The sequence below is a fragment of the Narcine bancroftii genome, chromosome 14 (assembly GCF_036971445.1).
Source record: "Narcine bancroftii isolate sNarBan1 chromosome 14, sNarBan1.hap1, whole genome shotgun sequence".
NCBI lineage: Eukaryota > Metazoa > Chordata > Chondrichthyes > Torpediniformes > Narcinidae > Narcine > Narcine bancroftii.
This window is the reverse complement of record NC_091482.1, coordinates 21666101-21692552: the sequence shown is the minus strand read 5'-3', so window position 1 is coordinate 21692552 and position 26452 is coordinate 21666101. Positions and strand designations below refer to the sequence as shown.

At 43.4% G+C, this 26452-nt stretch overlaps 2 long non-coding RNA genes across 2 annotated transcripts in view; one reads left to right on the top strand and one right to left on the bottom strand.

Moving 5' to 3' along the window:
• LOC138749216 (uncharacterized) overlaps positions 1–26452 on the bottom strand; it is a 64345-nt gene that overhangs the window by 7345 nt on the left and 30548 nt on the right. The gene's annotated exons all lie outside the window — the stretch shown is intronic.
• Positions 4338–26452, top strand: part of LOC138749217 (uncharacterized) — a 79057-nt gene continuing 56942 nt past the window's right edge. The window contains exons 1-2 of the long non-coding RNA XR_011348484.1: positions 4338–4453; positions 7595–7684. This is a non-coding gene — a long non-coding RNA (uncharacterized lncRNA). The remainder of the gene's footprint in view (positions 4454–7594; positions 7685–26452) is intronic.

The following is a 26452-nucleotide window of genomic DNA, read 5'->3' as shown; positions in this document are numbered from 1 at the left end:
TGACTGATGTCTACGTGCGCCAGCTTTAACCATTTGTCAGTGAAAAGTTCCTACCTGCTCCCAACATCCAGAGTAAAGGCTTTCCCGATCACTGTGTGGACCATGTGCGGCCCCTTGTATATGTGCTGCAGGGGGGCCGGGTGAGGGGCTTGCCGGACGAACACTAACTCTGCTGAGTAAAGCTCTTTGAGGACATTCGCCAGGTGCTTGCCATGATGGGTTGGTGGTGGGGGTGTTAATGAGGCGAGCTTGCTGCGGAGGTCTGCGAGAAGCATTGGGGTCTCACCTCCCGGCTCATCGTCTGCTCCAAAAAACTCCCCTGGTAGCGACAGCAGTGCACCGTAGATGAGCTCTACGGACTAGGCTTGAAGGTCTTCCTTTGAAGTCGTTCGAATGCCAAGCAGGATTGGGTCTCCTGTGGGTCTCGAGGGTGGTCAGGGACAGCACCCTCAACTCTGCTCCGGTGTCTACCAGGAAACATCGACCATTGGTCTTGTCCATCACGTGGAGGAGGCTGTTGGTGTGGCCAGTTGTCGTAGCTATCGGCGGCGGTTGGCCCAGTCGTTTCCCTGGTACGAGCAGGGTTGGCAGCATTTGCGAGCTTGTGCTCCCCAGCATTGGTGATGGAAGCACCAGATTGACTGGTGCTTCTTGATCTTCTGTTTGGTGGCAGGCTGGGTGCAGGGTGGGCAACCTGGTTCATAGTGGCCTCATTCTCTTTGTCTGCTACAGCACGTTGGTGTGGGCTGCGACCTTCCTGGGGTCTGAGAAGTCCTCGATCGTGAGCTGGATGTTCTCTGGTATTTGTTCGAGGAAGGCTTGCTCAAACATCAGGCAAGGTTTGTGACCCTCTGCCAGTGCGAGCATCTCATCCATCAACACGGATGAGGCACTGTCCATCAGGCCATCGAGGTGCATCAGCCTGGCTGCGTGCTGCTGGCGGGAGAGCCCGAAGGTGCTGAGGAGGGTTGAGGTGATGTAATTGACCTCCTCTGGGGGGGATCGTGGATAAGTTCATCCACTCTGGCTGCCGTTTCTTCATCGAAGATACTCACCACATGGTAGAGTCCGAGGTGATCTGCCAGAGTCGAAATTGTGCCTTCGGCTGCCTGAACCACGTGTGGGACCAGTGGGTCCAGAAGGGAGGGAGCTTCACTGAGATGGCATTGATTGCCGAAGAGTCCATGTTTGGAGACGAGATATCATCTGGACTCGTCAGGGGTCACCAATGTTGCGGCTGCTACGCACAGAAAACACCACTCGACTTGGTGGGGCTTCCAGTAGAACTGTTTATTTGAAGATCGCGCGTGCCCCTTCAATGCCAATGGGAGTTCTGTCCCACGCTGTGGTGATGTCATTACGTGGCCCGGGGTGCAAACAGTGTCCTAAACCACGAGGCAGTGAGTAAGCCCCAATGGTGCAATCTCCTGCAGCTGCCCCGCCAGCGCAGCGGTACAAACGGGGCACGTTTGCTCAGAGATCTGCACTGCCACACCATTGCCAAATTTCAGTCAACTTCTGTCCCTTATTTTGACGAACATTTGAAGAGGCTCAATATCTTTTTTAAAAAGGACCAGAATAGATTTGAACTCTGTGGAAACTTTCATCAATTTAAAAAAAAAAAATTGATCCAGGTTGCTTGCATCCACCTCCAGATTGTCAAAAAAAGTTACCTTGGTTGAAAATGAAGCTGTTTGTTGGATTCACATAGCTATCAAATAACATATAGTCAGACAGATGTTTTAGAAGGGTTTGTTTCAGGCATGATTCAGTAACAGCTCTTTATACTGCAGAAGATCAGGTAGCCATGGAAATTCAGAGATAGAAATAATTAATATTATAATTACTGGCCTTTTGGGAAAGATTTCAGGGTTCCTTAAAGGATCAGATCAAGTGTGAACAATTTTCTTTGATCAGTATTGATTGACAGCTCTGTGCTCCATTTCTTCTCAGGGTGGGATATGAATTGCAGGCGGCTGGCTGCCCATTCATTAGTTCAGCTTTGGTGGTGAAGGTAATGATGGGTTCTGTGGGAAAGGCAGAATTCCCACTGTTCCCAAGAACAACAATATCAAAGTCTTGGTTTATTAAATTTTGCAAGAACACGGGTGTGAGAATATTTGTTAACTTTAGAGGCTTTTAAATGTCAATGCTGTGGTTCTCCCCCCTGCCCCCCTCCCACTTTTGTTAACTTCTCTGTGTATTTACTGCTTGTAATAAATGTTCCTGCAGCTTTAGTAACATGTTCTCCAAGTAATTGGAGAGAAGTGGAACGTGATGTGAAACCTAGCGTTAAGTATCTCAGTGCAGCAGGGCTGTGAGTTTTAAGCCATGTAGCTTCAGAGGCAGGGGTAAAAATGCAAGTTTCAGATCAGTGTGGCGTAGGCTGCTTATGCAATTGCCATCCGTTCAAGTGACGAAACTGCCTTTTCAATAAAAAGGAACAAAGGATTGTTGATTTTTGTCAACTTTCAGAGTGAAGCACTCATCGCTAATGAGATGGAGAAGGCAAGAGGGTGCAGTGCTCTGGGCCACTTTCACACACTGCTAGCCAGTTAGTGGAAGAGTAGAACTGTGAGCAAGTTTGCTTCTCCTCTCATGCAACAAATGGTAAGTTGTGTGGAAAGCTTGAGAAGAGAATAAGGGAGCTCTGAATGAATAGTTTTGACTGCAGTATACAAGGCAACAAATAATTGAATTGTGTGCAACTCAATGTTGGTTGTATACCTTTTCCTTCTAAGGGCAGTGCAGGACCTGTTGAGTTTCTCCAGCAATTTTGTGGATTTAAATAATAGAATGACGCATGCTGGATATTAGATACATTTTTTATTTATTCATAGCATGTGGGTGCCACTGGCAAGTTTTTTACTTAATTGCCCCTGTACTAAAGAGGCAATAAAGAGTCAATTATTGCACTGCGGATTGGCATAAATTTTCAAATGACTGCTTTAAAGCAGCATAGATTGTTTGTTTGCAATAAGATGTGAGCATGTCATGAAATCATAATCCGGATGAAATAGTATGCTGTTCACTGCACTTGTTTGAAGAATCTTGGAAAACAATGATGGATCGTGATTTGCAACACTGCAAATCGGTCTTCCATCCACATTTCAATGCCGTAGAGTCCATGTTTGGAGACTAGATATCATCTGGGCTCATCAGGGGTCACCAATGTTGCGGCTGCTATGCACAGAAAACACCACTCGACTTGGTGGGGTTTCCAGTAGAACTGTTTATTTGAAGATCGCGCGTGCCCCTTCAAGGCCAATGGGAGTTCTGTCCCACGCTGTGGTGATGTCATCACGTGGCCCGGGGCGCGAGCAGTGTCCTAAGCCACGAGGCAGTGAGTAAGCCCCAATGGCGCAATCTCCTGCAGCTGCCCCGCCAGCGCAGCTGTACAAACGGGGCAGGTTTGCTCAGAGATCTGCACTGCCACACCATTGCCAAATTTCAGTCAACTTCTGTCCCTTATGTTGACGAACATTTGAAGAGGCTCAATATTTTTTTTAAAAAGACCAGCATAGATTTGAACTCTGTGGAAACTTTAATCTATATGGAAACTATATGGAGCATTTATTTATATAATAAGAAAAGCAGTGGACTTGGTACAGGGAGAAATTCTCATTAGAGTCAACACACAAGAGGAATGTGGGCAGAGAGACTTCAAGTGCTGGAATAAAATGGCATGAGGAGAGTAGGGTGTACAAAGTTCCTTGGTGCCAAGTTAAAGGATGACCTAGCCATGGACCTACAACAAGAAGGTGCAGTAGCGTCGACACTTCCGGAGGCGGGCAAGGCTACATGTTCTGCTGGACCACAATACAGTGTCTTGGCTGGCTGCATCATAGTGTGGGATGGTAGCTGCAAAGCATCAGATCGGATGGAGGGCAGTATGGAAGGTGATTAAAACTGCTGAGAAGATCACTGGGGTTTTCCTTCCCACTGTCGACGCTATCTTCAGGGAGCAGCGGTGCTTATAGAGGACTCTGAGAATCACTGAAGACCCTTACCATCCAGCCTGCAGTCTTGTATGTTCAAGGAAGAGAAAAATTAGGATTTAATTAAAAAAAAAACAAAAAACCAGGCTTAGAAGTAGCCTCTTCCCACAAGTGGTGAGGCTGAGCAGTTCTAGAAATGCATAAATTATTAAGTGTGTGTGTGACAGATTTTTCAGCGGCTTCTTCATTTGCTCCTTTCAGTGCTGCATCTGAGGGATCTCCAGAACAATATAATAAAAATCCTCTTCATGTGACCTCACTGGGCACTGACACAATATTTATTTTGTGAGGTCATAGATCACTTGCAAGAAGCTCCAGCCATCATAGAGAGAGCTAAAAGCTTCACTAGCTTTTTTTGAGAACCACTTTCATCTTAAATATTGATCTCGCCCTATTACCCACTCTTTCCAAAACTGGTGATTCCAACCATGGCAGCCTCTTGAATGCAGAGATGAGTGAGTTTTATTGAAGCTATTGAGTCTTCCAATAAGCAGGCTACTTCAGCCCCATTCACACTGGCACTTTAACCCAGTAATTAATGGCTAATCTACTGGTTAATGTGCTGGTGTGAATGATTGCAAATTGGTATACCAGGCATCCTCCAATCACCCTGAGGATGGACCACCTAGGTATGGTGCATCATCCCTGGAGCAATCTGACGCCTGTGTACCAGTTGGCCCAGTATGAAAAGGATTTTGGGGGGGGGGTATAATCCTGGGACCAATTAGTGAAGATAGATGCCCCTCTCCCCTGGGATGCCTGGTGGTGAGTGAAAGGACGCAGAAAACCAGTTAAGTGGCCCAGTGTCAACGGCAAAGATGGCTTCTTTAACCAGTTCGTCGAATAGCCAATTTACTGGTTAACCAAAATGGAAAGGGCTAGTTGAGGATTCTCTCAACGGTTATCCATATGCAAGCGTGGATGTTCAACATTTTTGTCATTATCTTTCTCTAAGAGCAGGAAAGTTAAATGAGGAAAAAGTCTTATCAAACAAAAGAACATGTGGAGAGGGGCCACAGCAATTCTTCATTGTGTGCTCAAACCCAACAGTTCAGACTAGTTCAAAACTCCTATGCAATGGTTCATGCACATGTCTGACATATGACATCATTGCAGTGGCGGCATTGCCAATGTCCCTAATCTGTGTCCAACAAGGCAACCGGGCAGAAGATGACCAGGTTGGTACTGGTATTCATAATATTTAAAACGCCCGCGCTGGTTGTCGCATGCTGGATATCAGTTGGACGCAAATTCATGAGGTGAGTTTTGTGGTGTGACTTAGACTGCAGGCTTCCCTAAGAAGTGGTCGGGGTCCTGCAGGATAAATCATGGTGCAGGAATTGACTCTAAGTTCCTGCACGTTCCCTTTTTAGACTGCCCGCGCAGCGGCTAAAAACCGCAAATGATAGTCAACCATTTCATTCGTAGGCAAAGCTGCAATTTCTTTGTAATGCATCTTTGAATACATGATCTCAAATTAGAATTGGTTTGATACCTATATAGGCTGTGAGATGTAACAAGTTTTTTTATATACACAGATGCTGCATTTCCATGAAATTATTGCCATTTTCCTGGAACGGATGCTGTGTGTCATTCCCATTCTGATATTTTACCCCTAAAAATACTAGGCCCTAGTAAATTTACCAGAACGCCTGCAGTCTAAAATTTAACTGCAGGCATTCTGTGAACAATGGACTAATGAAGAGCATTTATGGATGACGTGCCTCCTTGTAATCCCCACCTCTTTAATTACCTCACTTCCGGTATCATGGCTAAACTTGTGTAAGGAAATGGAAATTTTGGGTTTTGGTTGTTCGTGTGTGAACAACCAAAAATGAGTCCTCTTACATTTTTCAGACCAGTAAAATCACACATTCACTTTATATTAAAAAAACACATAAATAGGCATTTTTTACACAACCATTGAGAATTTTAGGAAATTTCCTGCTCTGGTAGCAGGGTAAAAATGTCAAGACGTAATTTTTCCACTTGTACCCTTACATATTTTTAGAGAAGCTGCAGTCTAAATTGACTGCAGCCACTCCATAAGAAATGGGCCTAAGGAATACAATGTTGCTGGTGACGCGTTCAGCTCGTGACGGCAACTGAATGTGTTCCTCGCACGAGCACAACCCACATCTCCGCGCTACGAAGGCATGCAGGAGACGCAGGATATTATAGTTTGTTCACATAAAACTAAGCAAAATAGGCACCACCTTCGCAACAGTCTGAAAATCAGGAGACATTTTCTCTTTCCTGAGGAGTTTTGGTGTCAGGATTTTGACGTCCCTTACAATGGTCACATGGTGACTATGTGCCTTGGATGTGCACGTCGTTATCCACCCACATTGGTCAGAGGGTCCATCCACACTTGCCCTCCGACAAACTCCGAAACACAGGAAGGCTGTGTAAAAAGTGCTTCTGTGTAAGCGACCACATTAGGACGCACTGGATATAAGTATGCTATTTTTTTTTAATAATGAAATTGCAACATAAATGAGTCAACCATTTCATTCATAGGCAAAGCTGCAAGGTTTTTAATCTCGGATGAGAATTGGTTTGGTACAATTTTCTACCAATGTGAGATGCAACAGTGTAATTGCATTTGTCTGTTCTGGTTTATTTTGCATAATCAGCTCATTATATAGTGGAAAGATTATTTTTCTCTACTCTCCTTTTTTCTTAGACTAGTTACTTGTCTGCAAATTCTGTTTCCTCATTTCACAAGGGAAGATTGGAGTTGTCCACTGATCAGAGGATGGATCTTAAATTAATTACTTTCCTAACAGATTGGCATTGTAAATATGCAGGCTATTGCCTGGAGCTTTGTACATTGGCAAGCTATTGATAATGATCTGGAAGATTTAGTGTCAACATGTACAGAGTGCTAAGAAAGCAGAATAAAACCCCAAGGCACATGCCTGTGGATTTTGAGCATTTCTGAGTTCACATTTATGATTTTTACACAGACTTTGCGGGATTTTACCATTATGAAGATTCTCCGATATTCCAGCATTGGTCATTCACACAAAGAATCTGTTTGTCTGCGATTTTAGACAGCATATTGGCATTGTGGTATGTGAAGAGGCAGGATGTGCAATGCCACTCCACCAATGTTGACTACGACGTACAACATGTGTGCGATGTACAGCACCACTTTGGTGATGGGGGTCACCTTCATCAATGTCGTATTCATTAGCCAATGGGTCCCAGAATGCTTGCAGTGCAGTTTACACTGAAGGTGTTCTGGGAAAATGATGTGGAGTCTTGGAGGAAAAGAAAGTTGGAACTGGAATGGCACCCACATTCTAATTCCAAGCTTTTGACACAGCATGTGTTCTGGGAAAATGGAAATAATTTCCCAGAACTCTGTGGCTGTGTTTATATTTAAAAAAAAAAACTGATTATTTTCAGTGTCTTCAGCTTAGCTTGGGGAAGAGATGGCAGGTAAAACCAAAGAAAAAAAAAAATCATATCTGCACAGCTCTTCAGGATTGAGGCAGGTCAACCAAGACTAAAAATAAGTGAGCATTAATGCTGATGTACAAGTGTGATGAACAGAATTATGCTCATGGTGAAATTGTATCCAAATCTAGAATAAAGTCAACACAGTAAAACTGCTGTTTATCTTGAATACAAGCAAGTGGAAGCCTCCAGCAACCTGCAAAAAAACAAAATCACGGAAAGTAAGTGTTTAAAATTGCCGCGCCTTGCCATTAATTTTCACATAATTTCAAGCAAACAGAAAATGCATTAATCTGGTATCTTCCATGCACTGTAGGTGCTGCATACCAGGAGCTTTACTGTATTTTGTGTGGATTGAAGGAAAGGAAAACATTTTCCATACTGACTAAATTACTGCAGTGAGACATCTCAAAATTCACTGAAGTGTTGTAACATCCAAACAGTTGTAAAGATCCAGGCATCTTAACAAAACTGAATAACAGATTAACCAACAAAAGTGTTGCTTGTTCATAATAAGTAATAACACAAACAGCCAGTTGAAGCTGTTAGTTGCAGTTAATAAGCTGGGAACTATTGTACATTTTTAAACCTATAACAGTGTTTTCCATCAGTAATTAACACACCTACCTTTCGAATGGTCGTTCACACTGGAACGACCAGAACGCCAAATGTTCGGACCTTGCCGCGTGTTTACACTAAATGCCTGAAGTGCAGTATTTTCGGTTGATGCCGACCGTGACTTGTAACCTATGTGGGAGGTACAGTGTCGCGCGTCATCAATAGTGAACTATTGTTGCGGCAGAACGCTTGCAGTTGTGATTAAACCAGGTATTCTGTGAAATTCTCCAGGGGCCCAGGAGTTAAAATATTTTATCTCCAGGGCCTTTTACACAGATTGGATTCTGGAATTTTGGGAATATTCTCCGTGTGTGGTTGTGGTGAACTGAGATTCACTGGTGATGTATTGTACTGATGGCTGGCTCTGCCCATATCTACCCATAGATAACCCTGGTTTCCTGCCTAAACCCTGAGCCCTTCTGAAGACCATTGTAAGACCTTACCCTCAGTTAGAAGTTAATAAGACTCTCTGTTCTCCTTCCAGTTGTGAGAGCTTTTTATTCATATTAAGGTGAGTTTTCCCCAGGGGCTCCGGTTTACTCCACCATTTGAAACAAACTGGGGGTGTAGGTTAATTTAACTGCCCTGTTTGGTATTGTTAGTGTGGCATAACTCTAACTGCATCTGACTTGCATGTATTAGCTTTTACTATTACTAGGCGGACAGTGTTGCTCAGATGGAAGGACATTACTCCACTGACTCGTGCTTAATGGCTAGGTGATACTGTCATGTTTAAATTTGGAGAAGATTAGCGCCTCAATTTCTGATTGGAATTTCAATTCTCAAACTCTGAGAATATTTTTATGAATTAATTTTGGAATCTGATTTAATATGAATGCAGAAGTGTTGACTAATAAGGCAATTTATTACTTTGATTTGGATTTTTTTCATCCCTTGCCAAACAGCTTAATTTTTGGTTGTGGGTTTAGATCTTTCTTATTATTATGGTAATATTGAGAATGCAGGGGACCTTGGATGAACTGGTAAGATTGAAGTGTAATGTATTTTTTTGACTTTAATATGTATTCTTGTGTACTGTGGAATTTCCATAAAAATATTGGAAGAAATTGGGTGGTACAAGCTTGTGGGCTGAGATGGCTTGGTACAGTGCAGCACGCCTAAATTTAATACAATTTGACGCATTCAGAACTCCAGCTTATTCAATGCAGGATAAATGCCAAATGTGGTCTGCTTCCACTGATACTCATTCTCCACCACCCCCCCCCAACCCCACCCTGATTTTACAACAACCATTTCTGGATTCACCATGCAGGATTAACACAAATTGTCTCTCAATGCTACATGTTGTTTCAGATGCTAATTAAGATGCTCGTTAGGGAGCAGGCCCGATTAAAATACAAAAGCAAGCCATTGTCCTAAAGAAATAACCTTGACATTGATGTGTTGCATGTCATTATATTTGAAGTAGAGTTAATTGCTGGTCCCCAGATAATTAGTCCTCTCATCATGCTTGTCTATTGAGAATTGTTTTCTGCTAGTGCAAAGTTCCTTTTGATTTTGAATGCTGTTCATCATAGGAATGTTACTGAGGAAAAAAATGAAATCCAAGTGAAAAGATTTACCATAAAGCAACTCTTTGGTTAAAAGTGTATTTGATTTTTTAAAAATCTTGTATCACAGACACCATCACTGATGACTTGCTGGAGGGCATAGAGAAATAATTATAACTCCATCTTTGATATCTACGTACTTAACTAAGAGCCATGGAAAGATTTGGTGTCATTTAATAACTGCAAATCAGAGAGGTGATAGATTTGCCGGGAAAGGGAGAGCTACCTGCACTTTCCCAGATCACCACACCAGTCACGTCTTGGACCATTGCTCATTCACCTTTCTGTCTTGAATTAATGAACTCTAGGCCTCAGAATCCAGGCCTCTGAATCCATGCAAACAGCTGCCACAGGAGCATGACACTAAGTCTCCACATCATGACACTGCAGGCCCTTTCACTGGCAGGCCTCCACTTGAAGGCCAGCTATAAGCGCAGTGGGAAAATGTACACTTGCCTTCCCTGGAGCAACCCTAAAAGGCTGCCCTGTATCGCCTCCATGTTGAGCGGTGGCTTGTAGCGCCCTCTGGAGCCAAATGGAGGTGGGGTGACTGTTGCCGTAATGCCACCCTTCGTAAATAATTGGGAGAGCAATGGCCACCTTCCCTACCTCGAACAATTCCAGCTGTGTGAGGGATTATGGATAGGGAAGATGGCTGTTTCTCAGCTGTGGCGAGTGGCTCTGAAGGCCAAAGGGGCTGGCAGGACTGTCACATGATGAACAACCTGAGGGTATCATGGAGGCAGAGGGGTAAGTGGGTGGGAGACTGAGGGAAGATGGGTCACTAGCTGGCAGTGTCATTGCGACGTCATCAGCTTGCCCCTAACCAGCCACTCATAGCGGCTATACTTTCAGGTGAGGGGGCGCAGTGCTTTGCCGACTATCATTCCCCGAGGGATTGCAGTCGGCGCCTTGGAGTTTGCCAAGGTACATTCATAAGAGGTAAATTTCCTGAAGTAAGGATGGAGAATCTCTGGCCCTTTCATGCAGTGAAATAGAGGCAATCAAATTTCTTTAGTCCCCCCCTCCCCAAGTCAAACGTTTGTAGATTGAAATTCCAATTTGGAGACTAGATCACAGATGTTTAGGGAATAAGAGGCTGTGCCACGCTCACAAGCTAAATGTAAAAAGCTTCCATGACACTGCTTTTAGTAAGAGGAGGCAGGTTATTGTTACCTTAGTTTTAACAGGTGACAAATAACACTAAGGCAGATTTCTTCAATAACATATTGCTATTTGTGGGAGTTGGCTCTCAACACGGCTCCCCAATTTCTCCATGGCAATAATGACACCATATTGAAGCAGAGCAATAACTGCTAATACTTTACCCGTGTAATGATCCCATTGTGTTACACACTCACATAACATTTTTATAAATATTTCTATCAAAATCTGTTTTCAAGCAAAAACTATCACTGTAGTAGGGCTTAAGCCCAGGAACATGACTGTGAAGGAAACATGGTGAAGCTTCACAAATATGAAGGGATTAAAATTTTTGGTCCTTCTCAAAGCAAAACCATTAGTTATTAAACTAGTTGCATAATTTATGATTTATAAAGAAAAACACTAAGTTTCCTGTGTGCGTTAGTTGGTTAAATAGCTAGACTCGTTGTGTTCAACTATATTGCCAACAATTGGCTATTCATTCCAAAGAAATGCACAGCCAGAGAGGATGATTGATGATCGAATGAGAAATGGTTTTTCTTTGATGTAACGTTAACAGGGCAGCATTGGGTTTCTGTAAAAGGCCCGCTTTAAGAACATAAGAGAGCAGAAGCCAGTCAGCTGGCACCTCAATCCAATCTGACAGTCAATAAGTTCATAGCTGATACACACTTGGACTCAGCACAGAAACATGATACTACTTACTCCCCACCATGTTCCTGTTCCCTCTTGTTGCTTGAGACCCACTGGGACAATAAGTCACACCCTGTTAGGTGCAGTTGATTCATATTGACACTACAAAGATTAAAAAAACATTTTACAAAGGATGCCTGCATTTGAACTGCTGTCTCCCACTCCAACCCTGTGCTTTCTATCTATCAAACAAATCTAAGTACTGATCCAGAATTGTCCTATTTTGTCCCACAATAGCGTTCCTTTTTTTGCACTCTCAAACTGCCCTTTGTTCCTGTTGTGGACAGGCAGAGGTCAACTTGCAGTAAAACCCCTGGTATGGGGAATTATTTGATGCCAGATAAGTGTATTTTCCGCTTTCTTGAGACGTAATGCATGTGCATTAGTTAGGCATTGTAAAATTGAGAAGAAACAGTGTAAAAGACAAATACTGTACTGTATTTACACTGAAAAATCTTCATTCGCATAAATATTTAAGGTGTATAAGTCAACCTTCAGATAAGGTGGGCCCCCATTTTCATGGTTTTATCATCTGGCGGGTGTATAAGTCGACCACCCCCTCCCCCCAAATTTTCTCCAATGAACAAGCCAGAGACTGGTTGGTGTTCAGGCCTCCCGGCAAAAAAACAAATTTTGTCACAATACCCCAATCGCCATGTAACAAATCAGTAAATTAAGCAAGCAAGTTTAAAAAAAAATAAAAAAAAAAAAAAATTACACCTTCTGGTTGGAAAGATGCCAAACAGAGATGGTTCAGAGTCTTCAGCATTGACTGCAGCCAGAGTCGGGGACAGCAACTCCATTCTCCACAACAGGTGTGGGGCTGTCCACATTGAAGAAGTCAAGTGCGCTCAGTGCAGGAACGATGGCTAAGTGTCGGCTCTCTGGCAGGAGCAGGGACCTCGGGCTCTACAATTGTAGAATGCTGAGTGGGTTATTGGCAGTGTCCGGCGGTGGAAAGGTGTTGGGGAGCAGTGGTGCCGACGGTGGGAAAGTGCTTTCAGGGTCATATTGTTCTCCAAATCGAAGTCTGGAGGTTTTTTGAGTTGAATTTAAGATCTAATTTTTGTATTTGGTGTATAAATTGACCCCGATCTATTTATTTATTTTATTTATTTCATTTTTTTTTTAAATGCTTTTGTCAAGATTTAACTTGAAATTTATTTTTCTCAATTTTTTTTGCCGGTTGCTTGAGGCTGCTGGTGGTTTGAATTATGGATTCCTGGGGTTTTACTGAAATGTAATAGCACCTGTGCACTTATTATTTAGACAGTGAATTGAGGTGAAGCAGCAGTCTAATGATCCAACCTCTTGCCAAGTTTCTCGGGTAACTGTAGAACTGTGAAGAGGGAAAGCTTAAGTTTTTTAAAACCATACAGCCATTTTGGCCCAAGTGTACGTGCTGTCCAATTTATACCTAATTAACCGACACCCCCATTATGTTTCAAACAGTAGGAGGAAACCAAGCCACGTTGTCTGCTCGGGGAGAACTTAACAATAAGTTTCAAACGGTGTGGGATTCGAACCCTGGTCCCAATAGCTGATGCTGTAAAGACGTAGCGCCAACTGTGCCGCCCAAGTGTTTACATTTCTTTTTTCTGTGGAAGGTCAGGGAAGAGTTGTTAGGAATCCTTGGGCCTCCACAGCTCCTGGCTGCCTTTCTGCAACAGTAAGGCGTTTTGGAAACCCCAACTTGCGCCCCCCCCTTCCATATTTCAGGCCACGTTTTCTTGAGTCTCCAGCAGTGTTTTGCCCTCTGCCCAAATGGTGCTGCTGACAAGTTGGCTGTGAAATTGCTCCCGGCTGTTTTGAGTTGGTGGCACAGCAAGTAGTGAGAAGGTCTACTCAAACCAAGGGATTAAGGATGCTACTAAAGAATAATGAATGGGACTTTGTATGTGTGAGAGAGATCTCACTTTAGTTCCATGCTGCCCAAATTAACCTACAACCCCTGCACGGTGGAAGGAAACTGGAACACCCAGATGTGGGGAGAACGCACAAACTCCTTGCACACAGTGGTGGACTCAAACCTGGGCCGCTTTCGCTCTAATACCGATGTGCTAACTGAGGGCTGCCTCGAGATTTTCCTCAGAAACTTGATTTTTTTTTCATTTGTAGTGTGGGATACTGGTGGAAGTTTGAATGCACAAATTTAAAAAAAAAAATTGTGAATGAAATTTAAAGCGTTAGAATTTAAGTTGTATGAACTGCCATGAAATTTCAAAGCCTCCAGTGCTTAATTGGATCTGTGCGTCCAGGGATTTTGGCCATAGTTTGTTTTTAATCATACTTATCCAGTTATCATTTGATGCCTAATGTGGCACAATTAAGATTTTAATGGAAGGAATGTTATCAGTGGGTTTTATTTCAACGTGGAAGGGTAGAATTCAATGAAGCCATCATGAGATTATGACCATGGTCACAAGTTTCCAACCCTCTGGAAATAAAGCATTCCAGTGAAATGTCTAAAGGATCACAGACAATGAGATGAAGACAACATTGATGCTGGAATCATTTGGCCAATAGCTATTTTAATAGTTTGTTATCAAAAGGGAGATGCTCTCGCACAGCAATTAGAAGTCCATTAGACTTGCAGTCTTTAAATTAATGCATAGCTTAAGTTAATATTTATGATGGTGGATTATTACTGAAACTTCCTTATTTAAAGCTCCGTACCCACTAATGTTTGCAGCAGAATCAGAAATAGAAATTGTAAGGAGGGGTTTAAACAAATTTCCTCTTTGGAAAAGGCATTGCTGACAGGCTTACTGATGAAGTGCATGAGTGTGGAGGGAGAGCATGCAGAGGGACGGGTGGGAGTGGGGGGGTGGGGGGAAGAGACCCCTGCATGCAGGAGGGTGCATGTGTTTTTGTGTGGGAGGGTATGCATGCTCCTGCAAAGAGTATTTGTGCCTCCACCTTCTTTCATCGATCAGCGCCTTGAATCTGTAACCCAGGTTCAAATCCGAGTTTGAATCTGATTCTGTCTTTAAAGAGTTTGTTTGTACTTGAGATTCCTTGGGCTGCTCTGGATTCCTCCCACCTTACAAATTGGATAGGGTTGGTAAATTACTTGGGTGTAAACACTCTACCGGCATCACCTACGGCTCCTAGAATGCTTCCACCAGCGTTGTCTCCGCTCCATCCTCAACATTCATTGGAGCGACTTCATCTCCAACATCGAAGTACTCGAGATGGCAGAGGCCGACAGCATCAAATCCACGCTGCTGAAGATCCAACTGCGCTAGGTAGGTCATGTCTGCAGAATGAAGGACCATCGTCTTCCCAAGATCTTGTTCTATGGTGAGCTCTCCACTGGCCACTGAGACAGAGGTGCACCAAAGAAGAGGTACAAGGACTGCCTAAAGAAATCTCTTGGTGCCTGCCACATTGACCACCGCCAGTGGGCTGATCTCGCTTCAAACCGTGCATCTTGGCGCCTCACAGTTTGGCGGGCAGCAACCTCCTTTGAAGAAGACCGCAGAGCCCACCTCACTGTCAAAAGACAAAGGAGGAAAAACCCAACACCCCACCCCAACCCACCAATTTTCCCTTGCAACCGCTGCAACCGTGTCTGCCTGTCCCGCATCAGACTTGTCAGCCACAAACGAGCCTGCAGCTGACGTGGACATTACCCCCTCCATAAATCTTCGTCTGCGAAGCCAAGCCAAAGAAAGAATTGAGTAGCAGCACAGGTTTCATAGGTTGGAAGGGCCTCTACCTTGCTGTATTGTTAAAAAATTTTAAAAATGAGGAATTCATGTGAGGTGTAACTAAATATTTTGCTACAGCCAATGTTTACTTATTTATTTTTAAATTCTTTCCTCAATTCCTGGATGTGGGAAGATAATTCTGACGTGGGAATGAAATTTTCCTTCATATCTGGGTGGGGTGGGAACCTCTAGGCCGTGTTCTGGTTCTCGTTGATCTGCTCACAATTTTAAATTTAAAAATATTTGCAACAAACATAACTGGTGATGGAAATGACATTTTGGGTACTGTTCAGGAGAGAAAGGATGAGCTGAAGTCATTAGTCAGCAATGCGTGCTGCAAAAAAGTGCCTGGCACCCATCCCAAGGATAATAATCCAATCTAACTGATCAGAGTAGGACCTTTTGTGTGCAAAGCCACATTAAAGGCAGCTCAACAAATGGTGAATTTACCCTTTAAGGGAGAAGGTCTAAAAGGTGGATCCAGCATTGTCTTGATAGAGCAGCATCGACAGCCACCTTAGAGAGCTGAGGAGGCGGGATGAGCAGTGCAGTGGCGCTGCCTCCCACCGTGATCCATACACGCTAGCAAGTGAAAAAATTAATACAGCTGTCTCTAATATGAACAGTAATGATGTGAGTACTAATTATCTGAACACACTACGAGCCTTAAAATACGCGCTCCTGGGTCACAGGCTAACGACATCATTAGCCCGCCCCTTTTAGCGGCATTCCCTTCATGGGGGAGGTGGAGCGAGTTGCTCCACCTCTGAGTGTACACCCTCGAGATGGATCTGAGTTTGCCTGCTGAATCCACCCTTGGAGCTTTTTTGAAGGTAAGTGAATCGATGTAAAGGCAGAGAACATCGGCCCTTTACATTCATTATTTCCCCCCTATTATGAAAAGGCCTGTTGATTCATCCAGCGGGCTGGACCCATCGTGCAAAAGTCATTGTGAAGAAAGCCCAATGGTGCCTTCACTTCCTGATGTGCCTGCGAAGGTTCGGTAGGTCATCAGGAATCATGGCAAACTTTTACGGGCGAGTTGTGGAAAGTGTGCTAGTCCGCTGCATCAGCCTGATATGGGGGGCACCAATACCTCCTGAATGAAAAATCCTTCAGAAGGTAGTGGGCACAGGCAAAACTTGCCCCACCATTAAGAATATCTATATGGATCGCTGCCGTTGGAGAGCAGCATCGATAATCAAGGATCTGTACCACCCAGGGCATGTATATAAATGACTAAGCCTGGCCCAAAGTAAAATTGATCTGAGTTGTAAGTGATGTCAGATGTATACTCTTATCCTCTATCCAGCCTCTTCCCTCAGAGCCCCACCACCCAGGCCACGCCCTCTTCACTCTGCTACCATTGGAAAAATGATATAGGAGCTGAAAGACGGGCACAATGATGGCTTCTTCCCCGCTGCAATCAGATTCCTGAATAATCAATGAACCAAAGACAAGGCCTTACTTTTGGTGCACTATTTTATATTTTTGTTGTAAGATGTTTTTTAATATGATACTCCAGTTTTGCGATACTGCTGCAAAACACTGAACTTCGTGACTCGTTCATGTCAATAAAATCTGATTCTGACAATAAATCTGAACTTTGATTTGGCCCAGCTTCCCTGTTGGGTTGAATTCAAGTGAAATGAAGGAAACATTGTGCAATGCTTCCCTCACCTTGGATGCTCTCAGGAATGCTGGGCAAGCAGAAAGCGTTCACTTGTATGTAGGAAGCATATTGAACTGTGTCGTAAAGAAACCACGTCAGCATCTCTACTTCCTCAGGAATTTGCGGAGGTTTGGTATGCCACCGGAAACCCTGGCAAATTTTGACAGATGTGCAGTGGAAAGTGTGCTGACCGGCTACATCACAGACTGGTGTGGGGACACCAATACTCCTGAGCGGAAAGCCCTGCAAAAGGTAGTGAGCCCAGGACATAGCAGGCCAAACAAACCCTCCCCACCAGCGAGAATGTCTACAGGGAATGCTGCCGTTGGAGAACATTGAGTATCCACACCACCCAGCACATGCTCTGTTTTCACTGCTGCCATCAGGAAAGTGGTGCAGGTGCCACAAGACTCGCACCATCAGGTTCTGGAACCACTCCCCCACCAGACTCCTCAACAACGAACTCAGTCAGGGGCTCATTTACGGGCTCTTACTTCACTTTAATGATTTTATTTTCCTCTCTGTATTGCATAGTTTGTTTACATTTCTTTATTTGTTTACATGTGTACATTGTGTACTTTTTTTTGCACTACCAAGAAGTGGTTATTCTGACTCGCCCACAGGGAAAAGAATCTCAGGGTTGTATATATTCTGAAAATAAATCTGAAATCTGCATGTTCTCCAGCATACGATTCCAAAGAGCCAACTGGAATCCTGTTTCTCTGTGTACACTGGGGGCGGGGTTACTTGAAAAGAAAATTCTGTATTAAGAATGTGAAGCACACATCAGCAAAATTTGTAATAAGCAACTCAGTTGTGATACATGCAGTTTAAAACATCCCCAGTTACTACATACTCAATGAAGTCAAACAATCTGAATCCAAGACTAAAGACATGGTTAGAAAGGATACTTCAGCTTTGGTTCAAACAAACAGTCTTACTGGGGCTGGTGACAAAGCCCTCTCAATAGTTCCTGAGCAGGTTAAAGCTAAAATGGGGAGCTTCATAGTGAAGACTTGCTCATTTTTTTTTAAATATTTATTAGTTAAATGTATATTTCTTACATGGATCCATTACTTGAATTAAAAAAGAGTAATTATGCAAATTAAAATTATAAGTGATCTTTTCCAATGGAATACATGATCACAATTCTGTAAGAATTTCTGAAAAGAAAATTCTGCATTGTTGATCACACACTTTGGTGGAACACATTAATTGAAATTCCTACTTATTTTCATTTAAACTTTTACATAGTGGTTATTGCCTTCTCATGAAGGGATTTTAAAAAAACTTTTCTGTATTATTGGAATCAATATTTAGCTGACCAATCAATTAAAATGCAATTTGTACCTTCCTGCTACAATTCCTGTAATTTCTGCGAACAGAGCATTGCTTCAAGCCACGATATCTTTCTATGCCCTGTGGCATTGCTTTATTTCCTGTTTGCATCAGTGTATCATTGATTTAATATTAACAGACGTGCTTTATGATCTGCAGCAGAGAGAAAATTTAGTGTCAAGTTCCCAGACATTCAATTGTTGTCAGCAAGTTCTTTCATTAATTCATTTTAAAAAAAAAAAAGCCTCCAACCTTTGGGGAAAAATGAAAATAAAAAAACCCAAATTAAATCAAGGCCAATGAAGATGATGCTAAATTTGTTCTTGCCGGCCATGGTACTTTCCATGGAGAAACTTGCAAAATAAAAATAAATGAATAAATAAATAGTTTGAGTATCTGCTTGGTTAACTGAAAATGCATTGATACAATGAAAACATGACTTTGCCAACTTCTTATCCAAAAAAAATGCAACTGCAGGTGAAATGCAAGTTATTTCAATTACAAGTTTCTTTTCCATCACAGTCTGAGTGCTATCAGCAATATCCTTGTAATTTCCCCACGTGAGGCTGTTCTCAAAATGGGAAATGGTTTAATGGCAGGAGATGCAGGAGTTTGAAGACATGAACCTCAAGGTCAGTGATTTTCATGCTTTTTCTTTCCACTTGCATACCACCTTAAGTAACACCTATGCCATTGATGCTCTGTGGGATTTCTCATGGTGGTATCTGATTGGGGAAAGTGGCTGAGAACCCAATTGTTCCTGAAATATTTTGCTTGAGAAAAATGGTCATGGGCCCCATTTCCTTTGGAGTTCTGAAACCGCGCTCATAACGAGTCAATTCGGTATGATTAAAACTTTTTTCTTTTTCCACTCAGACTCCCTGAAATAATCCCTTCCTAATCTCTATGGCATAGTGATTACTTCAGGGGGTCTGTGAGTGGAAAGAGAAGTTGGAAAACCACTGACTTTGGTTAAAGGACAGCTACTTTCCTGCTGTTATGAGATTCTTAAACAGAGCTCTAATCTGTTAAAAGATGATGCTGTTGCATTATTTTAACTGCACTTCTATTCCCTGTTCCTTGACTGGTAACACTATCTCTTTGACTTACTGTAACACTGGACCCGCACTTTGATTTTGATCTTGTACTTGTGGGTTGCATTGAATTCTAGGCGTGTTCCATTGGCCTCCATTCAGCCTGTATCTTCTAAGCCCAACCATTACCCTGACACAACTTCTTTCTGCCATCTTTGGGAAGAAGGTACAGAAACCAAAAGACCAACAACTCTCAGTACAGTAATTTAATGCCTCCATTCTGAATGGAGGCCCGGGGTGGGGGGGGGAGGGGCACAGCACATTTGGGAGAAGGTGGGGGGGAGGACACAGACTTAAACTTTGATCAGAGTCTTAAGGGGGCCATAAGTAAATAAAGGAAGAGATCAGATTTTGGATTTATTTTCAGAGTAGATACATGACATCACATACAAGCCTGAGATTCCTTTTTCCTGTGGGTGTGACAGAAATGTCTCTAATGCAAAATATAAACTGTAAACAAATAAAAAATAAACAGATAACGAATGTAAACAAACTGTGCAATACAGAGTGAACAAAAGCAAATCAATAAAGAGTCTCTGATTAAGTTTGTCTTTGAGGAGGCTGATGCTGTTCCTGAACCTAGTGGTGTGAGTCTTGATGCACCTATCACCTCTTTCCTGAGGGCAGGAGGAGAACAGAGCGTGTGCTGGGTGGTGTGGGTCTTTGATGGTTGCTGCTGCTCTCTGACAACAGCATTCCCTGTAGATGTACTCAATAGTGGGGAGGGTTTTTCCTGTGATGTCCTGGGCTGTGTGCACTACATTTTGGAGGGCTTTACACTCAGAGGTATTGGTGTCCCCATACAAGACCATGATACAGCTGGTCAGCACACACTCCACCACACCCCTGTAGACATTTGCCAGGCTTTCTGGAGTCATGCCAAACATCAGCAAACTCCTGAGGAAGTAGAGGTGCTGACTTGCTTCCTTCATGATGCCATTGATGTGTTGGGCCCAGGAAAGATTCTCTGAGATAGTGACTCCCAAGAACCTAAATTTGCTCTCCCTCTCCACCTCTGGACCCCTAGTGATCACTGGATTGTCTGCCTCTGGCTTTCCTTTCCTGAAATCAACAATCAGTTCCTTAGTTTTGGTGACATTGAGTGCGAGGTTGTTGTTGCACCATTCAGCTAAGTTTTTAATCTCCCTCCTGTTTGCTGATTCATCCCTTTCCTTTATACAACCCACTACTGTGGTATTGTTGGCAAATTTGTAGATGGTGTTATTGTCATACCAAGCCACACGGGGGCTAGGAACTGATGGAGATTGTGGAAGTGAATTTCTTACCAATCTTCACTGATTGTGGTCTGGAGGTGAGGAAATGGTTGCTCTTGAGCATTCAGGTCATTCTGATGGAGTGGTGACCAGAACAACACACATTTCAGCTGTGTTCCAATCAAAGTTTTATAAACTAGTACTATGAACTCCATTCTTCTATCTTCCATACACCAACAACAACCTTGGACTCAATGTCACCAAAACTAAGGAGCTGATTGATGACTTCAGGAAAGGAAAGCCGGAGGCAGACAATCCAGTGATCACTAGGGGTCCAGAGGTAGAGAGGGAGAGCAAATTTAGGTTCTTGGGAGTCATTATCTCGGAGGGTCTTTCCTGGGTCCAACACGCCAATTGTATCATGAAGGACAACGTTGTTTTTCACCACTCGATCTATCTTTACTGCCACCTTTTGGAATCGATGGACTTATAGATGAAGGTCCTCCCCATGAGGTATGTCCTAGCACTCAGACCTCCTAATTTCATCTGCCATTGTTCTATCCAATTTACCATCTCATCTGTGTGAACGTGGAACAAGTATTGACCAGAAGCACCAGCACTTTAATCTTTTCAAATAGCTTTTGCATTCGCCAGCCATGAATTTGCAAGTTAATTCTTTACATTTCGTAGTTTTCCTTCTCATTCGAGTCAACGCAGCTGAGAATAAGAACCTCTCGGTTTTGAATTATGAATATATTTTGAAGTTGACTTTTGAGCATCTGAATGCTTTTGATCCTTTTGAGGTCAAAAAACAGACTCCGAAAGTAGAGCCTCAGTTCACTTTGCTTGTCTGTTGTTCATTTGCCTGATGTGCTGGTCACAAGTCGGTTCTGCTTTGTTTTTAGGGCTGCTTTGATGATATTTTGTTGGTGGGGCTTGCATCCAAACAATCTAATTTTTTTGTGGACAAAACTGTATCAAGTAGACCCCCTGTGGTTTTTTTTTGTAAGACCTTCTGAATTTCTGGTTGCAAATATCAAGGGGAAGAAAGATCCTAATTTCACTGGAGAGTATGAAGCTGATCTCCTGTGTTCAGCATGACACTGTGGTGCCTTTTGCTGTGCTACACTGGTGTAATTGGTTTCCAATCCAATTCTAACGTGGAAAAAGTAAGTGTCCGATTTGGAGTGGTCTCCAGTTTGAGTAGACACTGATCGTCAACAAGATGCTGCTGGGCCAACCTGGAACTATTTTTATTACAATAAAAACCCATGGTGGGGGGGGGGGTGGGGTGGGGAAATATTGGTATACTGTATGTCGGATAAGTGTATTTTCCAGTTGCTTGAGATTCCATGTGGCGTGATTGGTGAACTAAATGCAAGGCGCATCAGTTTTAAACCTTTTTGTTAACCTCTTTATTTTCTGTAATTTTTTTTCTGGTTGCTTGAATTCCAGATAATAGGGGTTTTACTGTAGTTCAAAAAAAAGTTTTCTGTTGGTGGCACGTTTATGGAAGAATGACTTCCTTAAGATGAATACAAATATTTTTGTACCATTTTTATGGTATGGTTGTTGGTACTGAGGGAATGAAACCCTTTAGGACAGCATTTTCAAGGACTTGCACATCAGGTGTAAACTTTATTTTACTCCAATAATCTATAATTCCTTCCATTACCAAAAAGAATTTGACCATTTTCACTTCATGTTGGATATGTCACTGAATGGAACTTCCATCTTAAAATCAATTGGTGTCATTCAATCAATAGACACTTCTGTGCCTCCATTTGCACTTAGCAGGAACTGGCTCAACATGCTCACATTTATTTTACTGAAATTGCTAAATTGCTTCAAGCCGTCAGAGATATGCAAGCTAGCTCTGAAGGTTGGTGGCAGTTATGACATTGAAGTCCCAGTGCACTGACAAATCTTGACATGCCGTCCCCTGAAGCCGTTCACTTTGAAACGATTATAGTGTGGGGTGGCACACGGATGGGTCTAATTCACTGGTTTTCATTCAATCTCTCTTCGTTCCCAGCCCAAAGCATTCCCATACTTCTCACACACCATCCATCACAGAGCCATGGACCAACATTTGCGGTCAGGGGCCGATGTGCTTGAACCCCTTCTCAGACCAGAAGATGGGGAGAACATTTTTTTTGCAGAATTTTTGTTTTATTTGTTGTCAAATTTAAATCCTTTTTGTATATTACTTGTTTGCTACAGCGGTGAAATCTTTCTGTTTCATTGCCATGAACCACTTTTAACAACCCCATGTCCACCCATGGTTTAGAAATACTGCTCCATTCCATCTGACCCTAAAAGTTTCTATTAGTTTCTGAGTGGATTTTTCTTATACCTCTGATCAATGATTTTACGGTCTAAACTGCATGAGGCTTTGAGCTTTATCATTTGCATTTTGTGAACCACTGACGGAAATTGGGTGGCATGGTTGGTGTAACGCCTTTACAGTGCCAGCGTTTGGGACTGGGATTCGAATCCTGTGCTGTGTGTATGTCATCCCTGTTTTGCATGGGGCTCCAGTTTCCTCTCCAGCATCAATTGAGAAATGCATAAACCGATTGAGTTAAGTTTAACACAAAATTTATTAACAATAATAGAATTACCTCAATTACACCTGAACATTAGCCTTTATGGGAACTCTACATTAACAAAAGATGTATGATGTATGTTGGGTGGGAGAAATCCCAGTCCAAACTCAAAATGCCCCAAAAGAAAATACTCAAGACAACCTCAAGTCCATCCATCAAAAAGGAACAGCTGGCAGAATCTGGTCTCCAAGCTTGGAATTCTTAGTTTGATTGCACGCTGGTCTTCTAGTTGGATGTGGAGACAGATGGCTGCAAGCTTATGACTTTCCTGAGTTTCAAATGTGGCAACAACCAGCTTTAATTTTTCATGAGGGAATTTTCACCCAGTGACCTCCTGGTCACTACACTAGGTTCATGCCTCTGAAGCCCACATTAGGGTTAACAAGTGACCTTCTGTCACAAGTCTTCCCCTCTAAATGCCCGGTCTTGGGTTGTCAAGTGACTCCTGTCACACAAAGTCCTCCTCTTGGAAGCCCAGGTTGGTGTCAAACTCTGGGTATCAGGACAACAGTGCTGGCACCTGTAGACTGTAGCTCAGTTTCCTTTCTCCCACTGAAACTACTGGGTGGAGACAATGACTGCCCTCTGACTAACTGACAAACCCATTCAAAAACTAAGCGCACTGGGCTCTTCAAATGCCCCAGTGTGTGCCTTCAGCTCTCCCTATTGGTCGAGCGAAGTCGACAGCAGCGGGGTGCGCTCTCCGTGAGCCTACCGGATTCCAACACTGCCAGCTTCCCAGCGCAGTCTCTGCACTTCCTACCCAGCGGTCCATGTTCCCAGTGCTACTTCTGGGCTTCACAGCAGCGCGTGATCCTTTTTTTTCCCCGTAGGTTCAGTTCTGACCCTGGTCCGGAAATAAAATTGTCCAGTCTCCGTAACACCTCCCGTGTTTCAAAAGCACCGGGAGGGGAGTGGGGGTGTAGGTTAATTGGGCAGCATGGACTCTGGGCTGAAATCGCCTGTTACCATGCTGTATGTCTTAAATAAATAAATTGTTTCCCTTGACTTGTGTCACAGCATGCTCCCCCTTTCAGTCAGAAGATTCTGGGGATATATCCATTACGAAGCACCTTAGCCACCACCATTGAGACTGATCCTTAACGGCAGAGTGCTGCATTGCCAGCAGTGTTGTCTTTGGATAAGAAGATATAGTCTCTCGTGCCTTGCGGTCACCAGAGGGTGAAGAAGAGATCACACCTCCAAAACCTGAAGTGGAACACCTTAACTCTGCTTAGGAGTTATAGCTTGAGCACCCTAAATTTTAATTCCATCCCCCCCCACCCATTCCCACAACAGCACGTCTGTCCTTCACCTCATCCGCTGTCAGGGTGAGGCCTCCTGGACAGCCTTAAACTCAATGGTATGAACATTGATTTAATTTAAAAAATAATAATTTTTTTTTGGTTACCACCGCCCATCGGGTTTCGCTATTCCCATCTATCAGCCTTTATGTGCACCCTGTCAGCTTTGGTGCCTTAGTCTCGAGGAAGGGTCCCAATCTGAATTGTTGACTGACCATTTCTACCCTTGGATGCTGGCTGATCTGATGAGATCCCCCAGCAGCTCACTGTTTTGGTCAAGATTCCAGCAACTGCAATCTTGCTTTTTTCAGCTTGTTTATAAAGTGGAAGCTTGCAGATTCAGCACGGTTGGCGTAGCAGTTTGCGTGATGCCTTGACAGCGCCAGCGATCAGGACTGAGGTTTGAATCCCACACTGTCTGCAAGGAGTTTACATCTCCTCCCCATGTCCGCGTGGGTTTTCTCCGGGGGCTTCAGTTTCCTCCCACCATTTGAAACTTACTGGGGGTATGGGTTTGTAGGCTATAAGTTGGGTGGACCGAAATGGCCTGTTACCGTGCTGCATGTCTAATTTTTTTAATTAGAATGAGCACATGAACAATTGTTTGGAGCATTTGGTCTCTCCTTGTGTCACACCCACACAGAATATGCTCTGCCAGTATGGGAATGCTTGTCCCCAACAACACCAATTAATCCATGCGGACTAAAGACTGCAGAATAATCATGGTCTGTGTAAAGCCAACAAGTCACTGTTCGTACATGCCTGTTGCAATGCCCAGCCAGCTATTTAGAGAGCTCGGGCCTGCCAAAAGAGAAAGGAACTTGCCAGGAGAGGATGTTAGAAACCCTCCTGCCATCATAGTCCTGCATAAACATGCAAGATGGAGCTTCTCAATGACAACCCGGGTGGCCTACAATCCTACTGTTACTGATGTGGCACGACAGGCCTTTCAGACGTTGCCAATGAGAACAAAATTGATATCAGAGCAACAACAACTACCTGTGGAAACCAATGAAATATCTGGAAGGGTTCAAAGCTCTCCCTTTCACACATAGGTTGGTCAATGGTGAGATGAAACTGAGCTGTCGCACCCGAGATCAAAGGCAGTTTAAAAAAAAATAAAAGCTCTGCAGATGCTGGAGTCTAGTGCAATGCATAAAAGTTCTAAAGAAACTCAGCAAGCCACATAGCATTCAGAGGAAGAAAAAGGCAAACAATGGTTCAGGCCTGAGCCCTTCATTGGGAATGTGGAAAAATAGGAAGACACCTGGATAAAGACTCCTCCTCCTTCCACCATTTCCACCATCTGCCTGTTGTCCCCATACCCAAAGAAGGGCTCAGGCCTGAGCTGTTGTTTGCCTTTTGCTTCCTTGGATGCTGCGTGACCTGTTGAGTTTCTCCAGCATTGGTCAAAGGCAGAGCTTTAATGTGGGAAAAAAAAAAATGTCGACCTAGAAATGTAACGGGCCCTTTCGGCCCATGAGTCCGTGCTGCCCAATCACGTGCAATTGACCTATAACCCCCTGGTACATTTGGAAGAGCAGGAGGAAACGGGAGCACTCAGGGGAAAACCTCTGCAGACATGGGGAGAATGTACAAACTCCTCACAGGTAAAGCGGGATTTGAACCCCGATCCTGATCACTGGTGCTGTAACAGCGTCACACTAACTGTGCTCCCCTTTTAACACCCTTTGTTTTTTGGTCTGCCTCCTGTAGAATATTAGATGTAATTTATGGTTCAAGGCATAGCACATGCAACATGACAACATCAGATGTATCACGTTCAGAGATGCACCAGGATCGTAATCTCATTAATCACCCCATCGTTTTCTGTCCTCAGCAAGCATTAGGATCTTGTTGATTCCTGGCTACCTTTACACTTGGGCAATATTAGATCTGATTTTCCTTTCCTCTTGCGGAGGGTAAAGTAGAATCTGGGCAAATAGAAGCATATTGGAGGTGTCTGCATCAATTGGGGTGCCAATATTTTTGTTCTGCC